Source organism: Pristiophorus japonicus, chromosome 23 (genome assembly GCF_044704955.1).
Source record: "Pristiophorus japonicus isolate sPriJap1 chromosome 23, sPriJap1.hap1, whole genome shotgun sequence".
In the NCBI taxonomy this organism is placed as follows: domain Eukaryota; kingdom Metazoa; phylum Chordata; class Chondrichthyes; family Pristiophoridae; genus Pristiophorus; species Pristiophorus japonicus.
This window is the reverse complement of record NC_091999.1, coordinates 16,408,315-16,429,946: the sequence shown is the minus strand read 5'-3', so window position 1 is coordinate 16,429,946 and position 21,632 is coordinate 16,408,315.

Genomic DNA, 21,632 nt, shown 5'->3' with positions numbered 1-21,632 from the left:
GAGCCATGTCTCCGTAATCCAAATTACATCATATCCGTTAACAGCTATCTGCGCAGTTAATTCATCCATCTTATGACGAATGCTACTCGCATTGATACTCAGAGCCTTCAGCCTTGTTTTTTTAAACATTCTTTGTCCTTTTTTGAATTATGTTGTAATGTGGCCCTTTTTGAATTTGCACTTGATTTCTCTGACCTCCACACTTGCTTTTTTCCTTCCTACCTTTTGCTCCTGCCCCCTTTTTACTTCCCTCTGCCTCCCTGCACAGATTCCCACCCACTTCCTTTTTTGTTTAAATCCTCCTCAACAGCACTAGCAAACACTCTGCCGAGGACATCGGTTCCGTTTCTGCCCCGGTGCAGACCGTCCGTTAAGTACTTTCCCCTCTCCCCCTGCACCGGTTCCAATGTCCCAGGAATTTGAATCCCTCCCCCTTGCACCATTCCTCAAACCACGTATTCATCTGAGCAATCCTGCGATTCGTGCTCTGCCGAGCATGTGGCACTGGTAGCAATCCTTAGATTACTGCCTCTGTCGATCTCTCTGCCTATCTGTTAGTCCCTGTCTCTAACCTGCTGAGTATTTCTCTCATTTTCTGTCTCTCTCTTTGTATCTCTATTTCTCTTTGTCTTCATATGTCTTTTCATCACTCTTTGCCTCTCTCTTTATGGAGCACACACATATCTCTGTATATGTATGTGTTTGAGTCTTTGTCTCACTCAGACTGACCCTCCCTCGCAGTCTCACACTGTCTCTCTCTCTTTGTTACTATCTCGCTGTCTGTCTCTCTCTGTTTGTTTGATTGTCTCTGTCTCTCAATATGTCTGTCTTTTTCTCACAGTGTCCAGTTCTGCAGGCAGCTCGATTGCTGCTGTGATAGAGTATGTGCCCGTCAGTTCCTCATTAGTATAGTGGTGAATAATTACGCCTGTCCCGCGGGGGACCGGTGTACAATTCCCCGACGGTGAAGGCAGCATTTTCAACAATGTAGAATTTTACATCTGTTCCTTTGTATAGATTTATGTTAAAAAGTTCTGGAGCAATCTCAAATAGTAAAAATACAGCAAGAGGAGATTATCTCTTTCAGAGGTTTAGCAAACGGAGACTTTTTCAGGACTCTGTGTCCTTCTGCTGCAGAGAGACGGATGCTTGCGTTTTAATCTGAGTAACATTTAACGCGGCAGAAACCCAGTAGTCGTGGCCGAGTGGTTACGATGATGGACCCCAAATACATTGGGGTTTCCCAGTGCAAGTTCCAATCCTGCCGACGACGGATCTCAGCATTTTCCATTCCACAATTTAACCAGGTTTCTGTAAAAGTGATCCTGAGATAGGTGGAATAACGTCCCACACCTGGATATGTGTGTGTTTGAGTCTTTTTCTCACTCAGTCTGCCTCTCCTTCTCAGACTCACACTTTCTGTCTCTCATTGTCTCTATCTCGCTGTCTGTCTCTCCCTGATTGTCGGTTTGTCTCTGTCTCTCAACGTGTCTGTCGGCTTCTCATGGTGCCCAGTTCTGTTCACAGCTGGATTCCAGCTCTGACAGAGCTCATATTTATCGGTTCCTCGTTAGTATAGTGGTGAGTATCCCCGTCCATCACGCTGGAGACGGGGGTTCAATTCCCCGACGGGGAGGCAGTTTTTTCAAAATGCAGAATTTTACTTTTGTTTCTTGGCATAGATTCATGATAAAAAGTTCCAGAGTAATATGGAACAGTAAAAATACAGCAAGAGCAGATTGCCTCTTCCAGTTTTTGAGCAAACGGAGACTGTTTCAGGATTCTTTGGCTGTCTGCTGCATAGAGATGGATGACTGAGTTTTATCTGAGTAACATTTAAAGAGCTAGCGAACCTGTAGTCGTGGCCGAGTGGTTAAGGTGATGGACGAGAATTCTATTGGGGTTTCATCGCGCAGGTTCAAATCCTGTCAACTACAGATCTCAGTATTTTATATTCCATTTCACAATTTAATCAGATACCTGCAAAACTGTTCCTGAGTTAGGTGGAATTACGACCCACACATTTCAACACGGACATTTTTTTTCTCATTTTCATTTATCTGCAATATTCACGATACATACGGATAGAAAAACGCAAAAATCAGCCAAATTAGCGACATTGATTCTGCCTGTCTATCCCCCGAAATATCTAAGGCACTCTGTGCATGTCCGTCGGTGCGTGTATATTTTTGGTTGTGTGTGTGTGTGTCTCTGTGTCTGTCTCTCTGTATGTATGTCACTGTGTATGTGCAACTGTCTGTGGATATCATCACTGTGAATTTGGCATGTCCTGGAACTTTAAAAAAAAAAATAATTGGGTAAAATAATACGGTTGTGAACTTTGGTTCAGTGGCAGCATTCTCGACTGAATGAGGAGTTTGTGTGTTCAAGTCCCACTCCTGAGGCTTGAACAAATAATCTTGGCTGACACTTAAATGTAATACTTGGGGAATTTTGCATTGTTGAAGCTGTTGACCTTCGGATGAAATGTTAAATTGAAGCTCCGTCTGCACACTCGGGTGGATGTGAAAGTTTCCAGAGCATTAGTCGAAACAGAATAGGAGAGTTGCCCCCGTGTCAATATTACTAAAAATGTTCGAAAATGCTCACTGAAAACCTATGTGCATGTGTGTGCCTGTGGGGGTGGAGTTAGAGCCCAGATCCTCATAGACACAGAATCCAGCTACTGACAGCACGAGGAAGGATGAGTGTTGAATGTGTCGGACTTGCGATCTGATGGTTTGATACCCGCGTGGGTTCAAACCCCGGTTCTGGTAACTTCTTAATTTAACACAGATTGCTTCCCATTCTGCTCAGTGATACCCAATTTTAAACTTTTGAATCTGCATTTTTCTGTAACTCTGTGACACTCTGAGCCGATAATGAAATGAAATTGTGAAATGTATCTGTGTCGCTCAGTGTCTGCCTCTCTCTCTCTTTTTAGAGAGCTTTGTATGTGTTTGTGTGTTTGAGTCTTTGTCTCTCTCAGTCTGCCTCTCTCTGACTCACTCTGTTTCTCTGTTTGTCTCTGTCTCTCAATCTGTCTCTTTCTCATGGTGTCCAGTTCTGTTCCAATGGGATTCTCTCAGACTCTGTCTGACTGTTTCTGTCTTTCCCATCATCTCTGTCTGTCCATGTCTTTGCCTGTCTCTGTTAGTCCCTGTCTCAAACCTGTAGAGTATTTCCATCATTTTCTGTTTTTGTGTCTATCTCTCTCTCTCTATCTGTCTTTCTCTCTGTCTCCCTCTTTGTCTCTCTCTTTGTCCCTGTATTTTTCTCTGTCATTCCAAAACTATTTGCCTCCCTCTCGTTATGGAGCACGCAAACACATCTATGTGTATGTATGTGTTTGAGTTTTTGTCTCACTCAGTCTGACCCTCCCTCTCAGTCTGAACTTTCTGTCTCTCTTTCTCTCTATATCACTCTCTGTCTCTCCCTGTTTCCCTGTTTGTCTCTGTCTCTCAATGTGTCTGTCTCTTTCTCACGGTGTCCAATTCTGTTCCAATGGCATTCTCTCAATCTCTTTGTTTGTCTGTCTCTCTCTTCCCCATCATTTCTGTCTGTCTATGTCTCTGTCTGTCTGTCTCTTTTGACCTGTCTCTGTTAGTTCTTGTCTCTAACCTGCTGAGTATTTCCATCATTTTCTGTTTCTATCTCTGTCTCTCTGTCGATCTGTCTCTCTCCCTCTCTCTATCTGTCTCTCTCCTTGTAATTGTATTTATCACTGTCTTTCTCTCACTCTTTCCCTCTCTCTCTTTACAGAGCACACACACACATCTCTGGATATGTGTGTTTGAGTCTTTTTCTCACTCAGTCTGCCTCTCCTTCTCAGATTCACACTTTCTGTCTCTCGTTGTCTCTATCTCGCTGTCTGTCTCTCCCTGTTTGTCGGTTTGTCTCTGTCTCTCAATGTGTCGATCGGCTTCTAATGGTGTCCAGTTCTATTCACAGCTCGATTCCGGCTCTGACAGAGCTTGTTTCTTCAGTTCCTCGTTAGTATAGTGGTGAGTATTCCTGCCTGTCACGCGAGAGACCGAGGTTCAATTCCCCAACAAAGCGGCAGTTTTTTTCAAAATGCATAATTTTATTTTTGTTTCTTGGTATAGATTCATGTTAAAAAGTTCCAGAGTAATATAGAACAGTAAAAATACAGCAAGAGCAGATTGCCTCTTCCAGATTTTTAGCAAACGGAGACTGTTTCAGGATTCTGTGGCCGTCTGCTGCACAGTGATGGATGACTGAGTTTTATCTGAGTAACATTGAAAGAGGCAGCGGACAAGTAGTCATGGCCGAGTAGTTAAGAGGATGGACTAAAAATCCATTGGGGTTTCCCCGTGCAGGTTTGAATCCTGCCGACTACGTTTCTCAGCATATTTCATTCTGTTTGACAATTTAACCAGGTTCCTGCAAAAGTGACTTTCAGATAGATGGAACAACGTCCCACACCTTTCAACACAGCCGCTGATTTCTTGCTTTCATTAATCTGCAATATTACGATACAAACTGATAGAAAAAAGCAAAAGCCAGCCAAAGTACCGATAATGACCCTGCCTGTCTATCCCTCTATTTGTCTAAGGTACTCTGTGTATATATTGATCTGGGTGTCATGGTACATCAGTCATTGAAAGTGGGCATGCAGGTGCAGCAGGCGGTGAAGAAGGCAAATGGCATGTTCGCCTTCATAGCGAGGGGATTTGAGTATAGGAGCAGGGAGGTTTTACTGCAGTTGTACAGGGCCTTGGTGAGGCCACTCATGGAATATTGTGGTCAGTTTGTTCTCCAAATCTGAGGAAGGACGTTTTTGCAATTGAGGGAGTACAGCGAAGCTTCAACAGCTTGATTATGGGGATGACAGGACTGACATATGAAGAGAGACTGGATCAACTGGGCTGGCTGGAGTTTAGAAGAATGAGAGGGCAACTCATAGAAACATATAAAATTATGACGAGATTGGACAGCTTAGAGGCGGGAAGAATCTTCCTGTTGTTGGGGAGTTCGAGAATCAAGGATCACAGTCTAAGAATAAGGGGTAAATCATTTAGGACCGAGATGAGGAGAAACTTCTTCATTCAGAGAGTGCTTAACCTGTGGAATTCTTTACCGCAGAAAGTTGTTGAGGCTAGTTTGTTAGATATATTCAAAAGGGAGTTAGATATGGCCCTTACGGCTAAAGGGATTAAGGGGTATGGAAAGAAAGCAGGAAATGGGGAACTGAGGTTGAATGATCAGCCATGATCTTATTGAATGGTGGTGCAGGCTGGATGGGCCGAATGACTGATTATTTCACCTAATTTCTATGTTTTTATGTTTCTATGTTGATGAGTGTATATTTTTGGTTATTGTGTGTGTGTCTGTGTATGTCTATCTGTATGTATGTCTCTGTGTATGTGCAACTGTCTATGGAAATCATCACCATGAATTTGGTATGTCCTTTTGAACTTTTTAAAAGAATTGTGGAAAATAATACGGTTGTGAACTTTGGTATCGGCTTTGGTTCAGTGACTCCATTCTCGACTGAATCAGGAGGTTGTGTGTGTAAGTCCTACTCCTCAGACTTGAGCACATCATCTTGGCTGACACTCAATTGCAGTACTTGGGGAATTTTGCATTGTTAAAGCTGTTGACTTTCGGATGAAAGCCGAATTTCTGCCCCGCCTGGGATACCCATTTCAGTCTAGTTTGTTTCTCTTTCAGTTCGATTATCGGTTTTCCTTATGGCCCGATGGCCTTCGCATAACCTCCTCAGGTAATGTCCATCATTGTCCCATCGATCTTTCCTCCTTTAGCTCAGGGGTTATAATAAATACGTTTATATCTGTCTCGTCAAGTTGAAGTAAAGCCGAGGTCAATATCCATAATGGTGCATGAGATGTTCCTTTCTTCATTTCAGTTGCCGTGGTGCTCACACATCAATCTCCATAACCTCGTGGAACAGCGGTAATTTAGTAGTAATGTGTTAGCGGGGTGATACTCAAGGTGCATCCGTCCACTTGGTTATATCCACAGTCATCTTTGATCATTCGTAGTGGATCTCGACATAAAGCAACCTGGTTATTTTTATAACAATCTATATTTGCTGAGACTCGTCATACTGTTGTTCTCCTCAGTTACATTTCTGATTTGTCATGGTACCGTGTGCGAGTTTGATTCCTTATTTCTCCTACATTGTTTGCTGTAGAGGATCTTGCCTTGTCATCTCATATGTCGTATAGATAATACAAAATCTATTTAAATGTCCGGATACACAGCTGGCCTTTGGGACCCAAGCATGACTATTTCTCTACATCTCGCAGGCATGAGTCATGTTTTTGACTAAGGTCCAGTTGGTAAATATATCGAGTGTTATCCAATCCGGCACCTTTCCATTCTGAAGCTGCTCTATGTTATGTTGTATTCCATTGAGCAACCATGCTCCATATCCTGTACGTACTCGTTCTGTCTGTATGGTTTTACTTAACTTCCGTTTTTCTCTATTCATTTAAATTCTGGCGTGGTCTCGCAATGTGTGGGCCTCTGTAACAATTCCCTTTCTGCGCCATTACCCAGTTGTGCCTGTATCTTTTCATTATCCTGATCCCTTTCCAGCAATCCCTGTAAGGTTCGTGATAGGGCGTTAACTCAATCATCTATCGTATGTAGATCTATAGTGTCGCTACACCCGCCGTGTATCCCGCCGGGTATCCTACAGTGTATCCCGCGGCGTACCATTTCTAGTATCCCTCTTTTTCCCCTGTCCCGTTTTTTACCTGTCCCTTTTTCCACATTAATCTTCATGGTTTTTGATTCAGTGCCTTTAAGCGCTCGCAGGGTTAGGTTTATACTTTTTACACTTTTTAACCCGCAGATGTTGGGGGGTAGTTATAATGTTTAAATTTAGGAATACAGTAATAATTAGCTGACGTACCCTGAAGTGTATCTTATCCTTGGTCTGCCTTATTAATTTCTCTTTTGCCCCAGCGTTCAGAGTTGGGCACGTTTGTGGCGCTGGGTGTGTGATGGTCAAGGTACTGGTAGTGCTCAATGTTGCTAAAGTAGTGGGTGGGGCCGTGTTGGTGGGTTTATCCATGGAGATATCCCTCCACCACCATTCATAGATGTTGAGTGAAATCTGCACCCCCTTCCCCGGGTGCAGTATGTTTGTCCCTCCTGATTATAAAACACACCGCGGTCTTATTCCCACTAATTATGGTCCCGTATTATTGGCCCATACCCAATGTTATTTCGTTTCCTTGTTACCTTGTTTTATGTCCGTTATTTAAGTCTACTGTTGCTCCATCCGTCACCATTAGTGTTTTTGATTCTTTATTAAACTAATGTCGCCCGAGTTCCTGTAATACAGGCCTTGCCACCCCTCAGTCTGTTGTCCTTGATATGAGGCTACCTTACCCCACGTTGTTTCCACGAGCACCAGAGTCCAGCAAAAAGCAATATTTCCCGGTCGTCACCGGTTAGTTAGTGAGCATGCTTTTTTAATTGGTTCCAGTGTTTCCACTTGCCGATACTCCTTATAACTATCATAACTTACCATTATTACCTGATAGAGTCCGGTCCATTTGGGTGCCAGCCTGGACCTCTCTGGAGTAATCACCTGGCTGCCTATTTGGGGTGGTTGGACCTTCTGTTTCTTAGTATCGTTCTCTAAATCCTTGATTTGCTAATCTCTAGCCTGTGTCTTTACATCATGTAACTGCTTACAGAGTTCCATTACAAATTTCCATTTCCTGTATTTTATTTACTTCAAAATGTATCAGTCCTGTCGTCCGACTAGGGGTTGCCTTGAGCTTCATTTGTCCGCGGGGTATGCCATCTATCCATCCCTTTCCAGTCTCCTTGATATGGGATATTTTTGCCTAATCCCTAAGCGCAGGCCTGTTTCATTATCTTCCCTGTGAATTGTGTACCTTGATGTGAGTTCAGCTGTAGTGCCATTATTTCTTCTGCTAGGATCCTGGACATGGTTTTTGCTGAACAATTTCAAGTGGCAAAAGCTTTCACTCACTTCGTAAACTGGTCTATTATAACTAAGCAGCATGCCTTCCCCTTGTTGCTGGGTAACTGACTAGTAAAATGTAACTGCAAGTTTTCCCAAGGTCCTTTCGGTCGGGGCTGATGTCCCATTCTGATCTTTACTTTCCCCCTGGGTTGTATTTTATGTTTATCAAGCGCCTTCGACAGTGGCCCCCTATATCTCTACTCAATCCCTTCCACCACCAGCATCTGGAGATCGAGCTTATCATGTTGTTTCTACCTGTATGGAAATACCCGCAGTATGAATTTAATAGGCTCCCCTGAGTGCATACCGGGCCAGCACATTGCCATCCTTCCTCCATATCCTGTCGGTCCCTTGTTGGGCCCATCTCTGCTTCCACTCCTCCGGTTCCTGTAACTTAAGCATGTTTACTTCCTCAGGTCCGATTATACATGCTCCGCCTTGGGCTTCCCCGGCCAGTGTACCTGTCTCTGTCACTCGCTTTGCTGCTTCATCTGTCCATGCATTCCCCTGTTGATACTGATCATTAATTTTTATGTGCTCTTTGATCGTTAATATCGAACACTCCTGGGGTAAGAGGGAGGCTTTCACTAGGTGCTTAACAATCTCATTTTTAATCGGTGCTCCTCCAAAGGTCATGCAACTACACCTGCTCCAGGCTATCATATAATCATGCAATACTCCAAAAGCATATTCACTGCCTGTATAGATGTTTACACTTTTTCCTTTAGCTATCCTCAGAGTGAGAGCCACTAATTCAACCACTTGAGCTGATAGACTCTCTTCTAACCGTCCTTCCCCTTTGACCTGTCCGCTGCTCACTACCATGGCCCATCACGTCCTTGGTGTGCCATTGATATCACACCGAGCTCCATCTACATATAGATCCATGTCTGCCTCCTCAAGCGGTGTTTCACTTGCCTGACTACTTCCCTCGTCTTCTTCTGTTGGGGTACACTGATGTTCCTCTCTCTCTGTAATGATCCACCCTGCAGGGGCGTTACAGGCGTCTTTTATTATTGTTACCGTCCCATTGGGGAAGTAAGAGCATTGATTCCCAACTTGCTCTTTGTGCATCGTTTTTAGCCTTCCAGTGTTAAGTAATTCTACAAAGGTATGCTGGGTATGTAGAATAATGCATCCTGACATTATTATTGGTTCGCTAACTCTGATGGCCCAAGTCGCACAGACTGGGGCAGCAACGCACCTGGACAGTCCTACAGCTACAGGTTGCGATTTATCTGAGTAATATGCCACTGGTATTTGCCTGTCCCCATGTAATTGAATCGCTAACGCGTTATAATGATGGTTAATATGGTAGGTATAGACGTGAAAAGGCCTATTCTGGTCTGATAGTCACAGGGCTGGAGCACTTGTGAGAGCTTGTTTAACTGCACACATGCAGCTTCTTGATCTGGGCTTCAGTTTACTGGCTCTTGGGATGGTTTTACCTGGTCCTGTATAGGTTAGCCATCTCGACATATTCGGGAATAAAATTTCTGCAGCAGTTGAATAGCCCTAGTACCTGCTTGACCCCTTTCACGGTTCCTGGCCTGGGAATTGATTGAATTGCTTCCTTTCTGTCCGCGGGCATCTGTCTCTTCCCTTACGATATTATGTATTCTAGAGATGTTACTTTGATCCTTTCTTCTCCTACGTCTACTGATTCCAACATCCCTGACAATATTCGATGAAGTATGCTCCGACTGTTATGGAATTCATGTGGTACTCTGGCCATGTGTATTGTTTTCTCTTTACCATGAAGGCAAATTTTCCTTGCGACTCTTTGTCCAAGGGTATGGCCCATGTTCCATTCGCTATATCCAGCACGGTGAATATCTTATGGTCTGGATCCAGGCCATTAAAAATTGTGGCCGGACTTGCCACTATTGTGTGTTCTGGGGGAGTCGCCTTATTCAACGTGGCAAAATCGATAGTCAGTCGGTAAGACCTGTCGGGTTTTTTTTAGCGGCCACACAGGTGAATTAGTGGAGGCTATTACCTGCTTCAATTCACTTTGCTCCTCTATTTCCTGCACTATCTGACAGACCTCTACCTCAGCTTCGGGTGTTAATGGGTACGGTCGGGTCCAGGAAGTTTGAAGGTGGTGCCTCTGCTAATCCAAAATCTTGCTTGTATTATGATCAGAGAGATGGGTATAATTGGCACACGCTACCCCATAAGTCATTAATATAGATTGTAAATAGCTGGGGTCCCACAGTGAGATGTGATCTTATCGAAATATATCAGACAATGAGGAGGCTCGACAAGAAGGATGCAGAGAGGATATTTCCACTCATTGCGGCACAAAACTAAGCGGCATCGTCTCAGAATAAGGGACCGATCATTAAAAACTGAGATGAGGTTGAAAATCTGTGGAATTATCTGACCCAGAGAGCTGTGAGGGCTAGGTTAATGAATGTATTTAAGGTGGAGATAGGCAAATTTTTGAGCGATAAGGGAATACAGGGTTTTGGCGAGCGGGAAATGAGCGGAGCTGAGTCCATGATCAGATCATCCATGATGTTATTAAATGACGGAGCAGGGTCGGGGGCCAAAGGACCTACTCTTGCTCCTATTTCTAATGTTCTTAATTTTTTATAATAATGCTGCTCCTTTGATTTCTCAATTCCATTGATTCAGTAGGAGCGGTGCCCCGAGCACTGATCCGTTCAACCTTTCCCGGTTTGAGTGGAAACGTGTATTGCAATATATATTTGAACTGGAAACACTCATTTTAAATTAAAATATCTCTTTAATATCTATTAAAACAGCTTTTCATCCTATCTGTGAGAAATGTAGCAAGTGTTTTACATTTACACACTTTTAGTAAAGAGCACGTGTAGGAAAATTAGCCGCAATTTTTCACGCAGCAGCTGGTAAATTGTTTTGCTGATGTTGGCTGGTGTGGCAATACTCGTGCGGACACCGAGAGCACCATGTTCTCCTTGAAATAGCCCTATATTTGACTGACCATGAATGTGAAGAGAAGGTCGAGGCAATCTCTGATCAAGCACTAACTTGGAAAGAGGACGACTCCGACAATATAGCGCTCCACCAGTGGTGAACTGGAGTGAAGGAGAGTGCCTCTGACAATGCAGCTCTCCACCAGTAGTGAACTGCAGTCAAGGAGGGTGCCTCAGACAGTACAGCGCTCCACCAGTAGTGACCTGAGTGAAGGAGGGTTCCTCTGACAGTGCAGCACTCCACCAGTAGTGAACTGCAGTGAAGAAGGGCGCCTGAGGCAGTACAGCGCTCCACCAGTAGTGAACTGCAGTGAAGGAGGGCGCCTCAGACAATGCAACGTTCCACCAGTAGTGGACTGGAGTGCAGGAGGGCGCCTCTGATAGTGCAGCACTCCACCAGTAGATAACTGAACTAAAACAAGAAACGCCTCCCATGGAAAACAGTCTGATGGTCCTTTAATCATTGTTATGTTGATGGTGCTCCATCAACATGAACTGCGCTCATATAATGCCACAGAAAAATATACTGGTCTCGGTTAAGGGAACCATCGCCAAGATGATTGGACTGTGTGTATTACATTAGTTCAATTGGTGGAGCGATGCTGCCCTCTAATATTGCAAACATTGCAGTGACTACATTTGAAGATCAAGGTTGGATTCTCTGGGGCAGAGAATGCCACAGATTTTCAAGCCTCTGATAGAAGAAATTCCTTCTCATCTGACTTCCAAATGGGCGATCATTATTCTAAAAGTATGCCCCCTAGTTGTAGATTTCCCCACGAGGTGAAACATCCTCTCTGCATTTACCTAATCGAGGACCCTCAAAATCCTATACGTTTCATTAAGATGACTTTTCATTCCTCTAGACTCCAATTAGTAAATTCCCAACCTTCTCAATCTTTCTTCAGAAGTCAACCCCTTCATCTCAGGAATAAAACGAGTGAACCTTCTCTGAACTGCCTCCAATGCAAAATATGCTTAATTAAATAAGGACAATAAAACTGGACACAGTCCTCCAGGTGTGGCCTCACTGTAACCTGTGCAATTGTATACTTATCTTTTTTGTTTCATGCACATGGACCCCAGGTCCCGCTCTCCTGCAGAATTTTGTAACTTCTCACCATTTAAATAGTAATTTTTTTTTTTTATTTTTCCTGCCAAAGTGGATCGCCTCACACTTACCCATGTTATACTCCATTCAACAAATGCTTGCCCACGCAGTTAGTCTGTCTATGTCCTTTTGCAGATCTTTTGTATCCTCCTCACAACTTGCTTTTCCAAACACCTTTGTATCATCAGCAAACTTGGCTACATTACACTCGGTCCCTTCATCCACGTCAATAATGTAAATTGTAAATATTTGAGGCCCCGACACTGATCCTTGAGGCACCCCACTAGGTACCGTTTGCCAACCGGATTATACATTGCCCCAGCCCCTTATGCAGTAACCTTATCGAATGTCTTCTGGAAATTCAAATACATGACATCCACTGGTTCCCCATTATCCAGCCTTCTACCCTGCGTGTTGCACCCTCAAAGAGCTCCAGCACATTTGTCAAATGTGATTTCCCTTTCATGAAACCATGCTGACTCTGCATGACCATATTATGCTTTTCCAAATGTCCTGCTCGTGCTTCCTTAATAATGGACTCCAGCATTTTCCCAACGACAGATGTTAGACTGAATGGTCCATAGTTTCCTGCTTTCTGTGTATCTCCTTTTTAAAATAGGGGCGTTATATTTGCAGTTTTCAAATCCATTGGGACCTCTCCGCATTCGAGGGAATGTTCGTAGATTACCACCAATATATCCACTATCTCTGCAGACACTTATTTTAAGACCCTAGGATGCAAGCCATCAGTTCCAGGTGACTTGTCTACCTTTAGTCCCATTATTTTACCAAATACTTTTTCTTTAGTGATAGAGATTGTTTTAAGTTCCTCCCTCCCCGGAGCCCCTTGATTGTCCATCATTGCGATGTTTTTATTGTTTGCTACCGTGAAGACCGATACAAAATATATATTTAAAATCTCCACTATTTCCCTGTTCCCAATTATTAATTCCCCAGTCTCATCCTCTGAGGGACAACGTTTACTTTAGCTACTCTCTTACTTTTTATGTACCTGTAGGAGCTCTTACTATCTGATTTAACATGTCTTGCTAGTTTACTCTCATATTCTATCTTCCCTTTCTTTATTAATTTTTTAATCGTACTTTCTTGGATTTTTAAATACCCAATCCTCTCGCCTCCCACCAATCTTGGCCACTTTGTATACCATTGTTTTCAATTTTATACCGTCCTTTACTGCCTTAATTAGACACGATGCTTCTCCCTTCTCTTAATGTCTTTTCTTTTCACGGGAATAAATTTTTCTTGAGACTTATGAAATATCTCCTTAAATGTCTGCCACTGCTTATCAACCATCTTACATTTTAATCTATTTTTCCAGTCCACTTTTCCAATTCTGCCTTCATACCATTCTAATCGCCTTAATTTAACTTCAGGATATTGGTTTGATATCCAACTTGCTCACCCTCCAACTGAATTTAAAATTCAACCCTTCCATGATCACTCTTTCCTCGAGGATCCCTTACTACGAGATCATTTATTAATCCTAACTCATTACACAGTACCAGATCCAGGATAGCTTGCTACCTGATTGGTTCTGTAACATACTGTTGAATGAAAACACTCTATCAACATTTCTTCAAGGCTACCTTGGGCAATTTCATTTGCGGGAGTAGACTGAGTCCCGGGAGTGGGGAGAAAAGCAGATCTGCAAATTCAAGGAATTTAAGACGGCCAGTGTGATTTCCTGGGCTCATTTACATCACCTGTTCTGGACCGAGAGGAATTTTCCCAGATTTATTCCGCAATTGGCCTGGGTTTTTATCTGTTTTTTTGCCTCTCCCAGGAGATTGCACGGCTCCGGATGGGGAGAACTCTGCTATGTGACATCACAGGTAAGGCAGGTACATGATTGGTAGTGATAGCGGGATAAATTTTTCTTTTGAATTAACATATAGCATATAACTGCATTCTAAAAACTGACTATATTTGTTTAACTAATTGAATAAAGAATATATGGTAAATAATTTGATTAACATTAAACTAATTCATTAAATTAAGTAATGGTGAAACAGGAGCTGCTGCAATATGTGGGAGCTTCTGGAAGTTTAGGTCCAGGGCGATTACATCTGCGGTAAGTGTCTGCGAATCGACAAAATTCAACTCCAAGATGAGGAGCTGGAGTCCGAGCTGCAGACATCGCGAGACATCAGGGCGGGAGCAAGTTACCAGGACCTTTTCCTCCAGGAGGCAGCTACACCGTGTAAATTAAATACTTTAGAATTGGCACGTAGTCAGGGACAGGAGGGTGTGACTGCGAGTGAGGCAGGTACGGGGATCCAGGAGTTAGTATTGCTGGAGCCTCAGTCCCTGCACTTCTCCAATAGATTTGAAGTTCTTGAAACGCTTGTGGACAAGGGTGCAGACTGCGGGGTGGAATAGCAGATTAACCAAGGCACCGTGGTGCATAACGCCGTTCAAGTCAGGTGAGTAAAGAGGAAAGAACACGCCATCTTTGTGCGGGGCAACATCAGAGAGCGCGGCAGAGGGAGGGAGCGGGGTAGGAGGGAAGATGCAGGACAGAGGGAGGGAGCAGGAGCGGGCAGAGGGAGGGAGCGGGAGCGGGGCAGAGTGAGGGAGCGGGAGCGGGGCAGAGGGAGGGAGGAAGAGGGAGGGAGGAAGAGGGAGGGAGGAAGAGGGAGGGAGGGAGGAAGGGGGAGGGAGGGAGGAAGGGGGAGGGAGGGAAGTTTCTGTGCTGGGGCCCCAGCTGTTTACATTGTACATTAATGATTTGGACGAGGGGATTAAATGTAATATCTCCAAATTTGCGGATGACACTAAGCTGGGTGGCAGTGTGAGCTGTGAGGAGGATGCTATGAGGCTGCAGAGCGACCTGGATAGGATAGGTGAGTGGGCAAATGCATGGCAGATGAAGTATAATGTGGATAAGTGTGAGGTTATCCACTTTGGTGGAAAAAACAGAGAGACAGACTATTATCTGAATGGTGACAGATTAGGAAAAGGGGAGGTGCAACGAGAAGTGGGTGTCATGATACATCAGTTATTGAAGGTTAGCATGCAGGTACAGCAGGCGGTTAAGAAATCAAATAGCATGTTGGCCTTCATAGCGAGGTGATTTGAGTACAGGGGCAGTGAGGTGTTGCTACAGCTGTACAAGGCCTTGGTGAGGGCACACCTGGAGTATTGTGTACAGTTTTGGTCTCCAAACTTGAGGAAGGACATTCTTGCTATTGAGGGAGTGCAGCGAAGGTTCACCAGACTGATTCCCGGGATGGCTGGACTGACCTATCAAGAAAGACTGGATCAACTGGGCTTTGTATTCACTGGAGTTCAGAAGAATGAGAGGGGACCTCATAGAAACGTTTAAAATTCTGATGTGTTTAGACAGGTTAGATGCAGGAAGAATGTTCCCAATGTTGGGGATGTCCAGAACCAGTGGTCACAGTCTCAGGATAAGCAGTAAGCCATTTAGGACCGAGATGATGAGAAACTTCTTCACCCAGAGAGTGGCGAACCTGTGGAATTCTCTACCACAAAAGGTTGTTGAGGCCAATTCACTAAATATATTCAAAAAGGAGTTAGATGTAGTCCTTACTACTCGGGGGATCAAGGGGTTTGGCGAGAAAACAGGAATGGGGTACAGAAGTTGCATGTTCAGCCATGAACTCATTGAATGGTGGTGCAGGCTAGAAGGGACGAATGGCCTACTCCTGCACCTATTTTCTATGTTTCTATTATTCTATGAAAGTGGTTGTGGTAGGGAACATTAATTTTAGGGGGATAGAGAGGGTTCTCTGCAACCTAGAGCATGGGTCCCGAAGATTTTGTTTCATACCCGGTGCTAGGATAACGGACAACTCTTCCGGGCTGGAGAAGTAGTTTTAGTGGGAGGGGGAGGGTCCATTTGTCGTGTTGCACGTCGGTACTAATGACATAGGTAGGACTAAGAAAGAGTTTCTGCTGAGAGAGTTTGAACAGCTAGGTTCTAAATCGGAAAACAGAACCACAAAGCTAATAATCTCTGCATTATTACCTGAGCCACGAGCAAACTGGCATAGGTTCAGTCGAATCAGGGAGATGAATACGTGGCTCAGAAGTTGGTGTCGAAGAAGTGGGTTTCGATTCTTGGGGCACTGGCACCAATACTCGAGAAAGAGAGCTGTTCCGTGGGGACAGACTACACCTGAACTATGCTGGGAGCACAATTCTCGTGAATCGAATAACCAGGGAGGTAGATAGGGCTTTAAAGTACATAATGGGGGAGAGGTTCACAATAAAGTGAAATCCAGAATGCTAGAGAAAAGAAAAGGAAGCAATGCAGGAAACTGACTGTGGTAATGATACACAGTTTACGTCAGGAAGGGATAGAGCATACAAACAAAAAACTGATTTCGCAAATAGGGTCCAGGTAAGAAAAAATAGCGATGAGACAAATAGGGCTATAGTACAAAATAATGTTAAGATGTCTAATGATGCTAAAATTACTAATCTAAAAGCACTGTATCTGAGTGCACGAAGCATCCGTAATAAGGTACATGAATTAGCAGCGCAAATAGATGTAAGTGGATACGATATAGTTGCAATTACGGCACATGGTTGCAGGGTGATCAGGGCTGTGAATTCGATCGCCCAGGATATTTGATATTTCGCAAAATGGAAAAGGGGGTGGTGTGGCGTTGTTATAAAGGATGAAATCTGATTAAGAATGAGAAAGGATATTGGCTCAGAAAATCAAGATGTAGAATCAGTCTAGGTGGAGCTAGGCAACACCAAGGGGCAGGAAACATTGGTGGAAGTTATCTATAGGCCTCTAAACAATGGTGGTAATGTCGGGGATGGCATCAAACAGGATATTAGAGATGCGTGTAACAAGGGTACTACAGTAAACGTAGGTGACTTTAACCTGCATTTAGACTGGCCAAACCAAATTAGCAATAATACCGTGGAAGATAAATTCCTGGAGTGTATACGAGGTGTTTTCTTTCGACCTGTATGTTGAGCAGCCTATGCGGAAACAGGCACCATACCCAATTTTATATATTTCCATGAGATCCACTCTCATCCGTCTAAACTCCAGTGAATACAGGCCCGGACGATCCAGTCTCTCCTTATATGTCTGTCCTGTCATCCCGGGAATCAGTCTGGTGAACCTTCGCTGCACTCTCTCAATAGCAAGAACGTCCTTCCTCAGATTAGGAGACCGAAACTGAACACAATATTCCAGGAGAAACCTCACCAAGGCCCTGTACAAGTGCAATAAGACCTCCCTGCTCCTATACTCAAATCCCCTAGCTATGAAGGCCAACATACCATTTACCATCACAACAGATTAGGTATTGTGCAATGAGAAGCGATTAATTAAGTCTTGTTGTGCGGAGTCCTTTAGGGAAGAGTGACGGGGAGAGAGAAAACAGGTAATTATAAACCGGTTAGCCTGACATCAGTAGTGGGGGAAATGTTGGAATCAATTATTAAAGATGAAATAGCAGCGCATTTGGAAAGCAATGATAGGATCGGTCCAAGTCAGCATGGATTTATGAAAGGGAAATCAGGCTTGACAAATCTTCTGGATTTTTTGAGGATGTAACTAGTAGAGTGGACAAGGGAGAACCAGTGGACGTGGTGTATTTGGACTTTCAAAAGATTTTGACAAAGTCCCACACAAGAGATTCGTGTGCGAAATTAAAGCACAAGGTATTGGAGGTAATGTACTGATGTGGATAGAGAACTCGTTTCCAGACAGGAAGCAAAGAGTCGGGATAAACGGGTCCTTTTCAGAATAGCAGGCAGTGACTGGTGGGATGTCGCAGGGCTCAGTGCTGGGACCCCAGCTATTTACAATGTACATCAATGATTAGATGAACGAATTGAGTGTAATATCTCCAAGTTTGCAGATGACACTAAGCTGGGTGGCGGTGTGAGATTTGTGGAGAATGCTAAGAGGCTGCAGGCTGACTTAGACTGGTTAGGTGAGTGGGCAAATGCACGGCAGATGCAGTATCATTTGGATAAATGTGAGGTAATGCACTTTGGTGGCAAGAACACGAAGGCAGAATGTTATCTGTATGGCGGCAGATTAGGAAAAGTGGAGGTGCAACGAGACATGGGTGTCTTGGTACATCAGTCATTGAAAGCTGGCATGCAGGAACAGCAGGCGGTGAAGAAGGTAAATGCCATGTTGGCCTTCATAGCTAGGGGATTTGAGTATAGGAGCAGGGAGGTCTTACTGCACTTGTACAGGGCCTTGGTGAGGTTTCACCTGGAATATTGTGTTCTGTTTCGGTTTCCTAATCTGAGGAAGGACGTTCTTGCTATTGAGAGAGTGTAGCAAAGAGTCACCAGACTGATTCCCGGGATGGCAGGACAGACATATGAGGATAGACTGGATCGTCCAGGCCTGTATTCACTGGAGTTTAGAAGGATGAGAGTGGATCTCATGGAAATATATAAAATGCTGACGGGACTGGACAGGTTAGATGCAGGAAGACTGTTACCGATGTTGGGAAAGTCCAGAACCAGGGGTACACAGTCTAAGGATAAGATGTAAGCCATTTAGGACTGAGATGAGGAGAAACGTCTTCACTCAGAGAGTTGTTGATCAGCGGAATTCTCTAAAGCAGAGAGTTGTTCGTGACAGTTCATTGGATATATTCAAGAGGGAGTTAGATATGGTCCTTACGGCTAAATGGAGCAAGGGGTATGGAGAGAAAGCGGGAAAGGGGTACTGAGGAGAATGATCAGCCATGATCTTATTCAATGATGGTGCAGGTTCGAACGGCCGAATGGCCTACTCCTGCACCGATTTGCTATGTTTCTGTGTTTCTATAACATGATTTAATTCTTTATTAAATGGAAAGTGAAGTAGTCCAATCCGAAATTAGGGTCCTAAATCTAAACAAAGCAAACTACGAAGGTATGAGAAATGAATTGGCTATGATAGAATGTGCAGATTCATTAAAAGGCATGGTGGTGGATATGCAATGTCTATCATTTAAGGAACGAATGCATGATTTGTCACATTTATACATTCCTTTCTGGCGCATCAACACAAAAGTAAAAGTGACCCAATCATGGCTAACAAAAGAAATTAAGGATGGTATTAGATCTAAAAAGAAGTCATACGAAGTTGCCAGAAAAAGTAGCAAGCCTGAGGATTGGGAAAAGCTTAGCATTCAACAAAAAAGGACCAAACGATTGATTTAAGAGCATAAAACTAAAGTATGGGAGTAAATTGCAAGAAACATAAAAACCGACTGCAAACGTTTCTACAAGTATGTAAAAAGAAAAAAAGATTAGTGAAGACAAATGTAGGTCCTTTACAGTCAGAAACCGGAGAATTTATAATGCGGAAAAAGGAAACGGCAGAACAACTAAATAAAGGCTTCGATTCTGTCTTCCCAGAAGAGGAGACAAATAACGTCCCAGACATGCTAGGGAACCAAGGGTCTAGGGAGCAAGAGGAATTAAAGGAAATGATTATTAGGAAGAAAATATTGCAGGAGAAACTAATGGGACGGAAGGTAGATAAATCCCCAGTGCCTGATGGTCTGCATCCCAGAATACTAAAAGAGGTAGCCATGGAAATAAGGGATGCATTGGTTGACATCTTCCAAAATTCTACAGATTATGGAACAGTTCCTGCAGATTGGAGTGTGGCAAATGTAACCCCACTATTTAAAAAAGTGGGAGAGTGAAAACAGGGAAGTACAGACCAGTTAGTCTAACATCAGTCGTGTGGAAAATGCTAGAGTCTATTATAAAGGATTAGATAACGGGACACTTTGATAATATCAACGGGATTAGATAACGTCAACATGGATTTATGAAAGGAAAATCGTGCTTGACAAACCTACTGGTGTTTTTCAGGAAGTAACTGAGAATAGATAAGCGAGAACCAGGTGATGCAGTGGAGTTGGATATTCAGAAGGACTTTGATAAATTGCCAATTTGAGATTAGTGTACAAAATTAAAACACATAGGATTGGGGGTAATATCCTGACATAGATTGAAGATTGGTTAACTGACAAGAATCAGTGAGTATGAATAAACAGTTCTTTTTCGACGTAACGGGCAGTGACTAGAGGGGTACCACAGGGATCAGTGCTTGGGCCCCAGTTATTCACAATATATATATAAATGGTTTGGATGAGGGAATCAATGTAATATTTCCAATTTGCTGACGACACAAAACTAGATGGGGTTGTGAGTTGTGAGGAGGATGCAGAGACGCTGCAAGGCAATTTAGATAGGTTTAGTGAGTGGGCAAACACTTGGCAGATGCATTATAAAGTGGATAAATGTGACGTTATCCTCATTGGTAGGAAAAACATAAAGACAACGTATTATTTAAATGGTGATAGCTTGGGAAATATCAATGTACAAAGGGACCTGGGTGTCCTTGTACACCAGTTATTGAAAGCAAACATGCAGGTGCAATAAGCAGCAACAGGATTTGAGTAAAGGTGCAAGGATCTCTTACTACAGTTATACAGGGTTTTGGTGAGACCACAGCTGGAGTATTGTGTGCAGTTTTGCCTCCTTATCCAAGAAAGGATATACTTGTCCTAGAGGGAGTGCAACGAATGTTCACCAGACTGATTCCTGGGATGGCAGGACTGTCGTATGAGGAGCGATTGGGTCGACTAGGCCTGTATGCACTCGAGTTTAGAAGAATGAGAGGGGATCTCATTGAAACATTTACAATTCTGACAGGGCTGGACACACCGAATGCGGGGAAGAGGTTTCCCCTGGCTGGGAAGTCTAGAACAAGGGGTCACACTCTCAGGATACGGGATAGGAAATTTAGGATTGAGATGAGGAGAAATTTCTTTACTCACAGGGTGGTGAACCTGTGGAATTCCCGACCACAGATGGCTGTGGAGGCCAAGGCACTGAATATATTTAAGAAGGAGATAGATAGATTTCTACACGCAAAAGGCATCAAAGGATAATGAGAGAAAGCGGGAATAAGGTGTTGAATAATAGGATCAGCCATGATCATATTGCATGGCGTTGCAGGCTCGATGGGCCGAACGGCATACTCCTGTTCCTATTTTCTATGTATCTATATTGGGGAAAACTCACTTTCCCTCTCTGATTGCGGCTCTTCACCAGTACCGAAGGTTTAGAGGGGATTTAAAGAAAGCTTCTTCACGCAGAGGGTTGTGGGGGTCTGGACATCACTGCCTGGAAATGAGGTAGAGGCAGAAACCCTCACCACATTTAAAAGGTGCATGGATGGGCACTTGAGGTAGCATAACCTGCAGGGTTAAGGAACTTGAGCTGGTAAGTGGGATTCGACTGGATAACCTCTTGTTGGCTGGTGCAGATACAATAGTAAGTACTTCAGGGAATCGAATATGGCCAGAGTGATCTCCTGGAATCGGTTTGATTGCCTGGAGCAGTCGGAGAGGAATTTTCCCAGATTTCTTTCTGATCTACAATTGGCCTGAGTTTTTACCTGTTTTTTTTGCCTCTCCCTGGAGAGCGTATGGCTCTGGGAGTTGTGGAGAGTAGAATGTTGCGATACATGGAGTATCGCAGTTGTGGGGGGCGTACTGGTTGGACCGGGTACTCTTTATCTGTC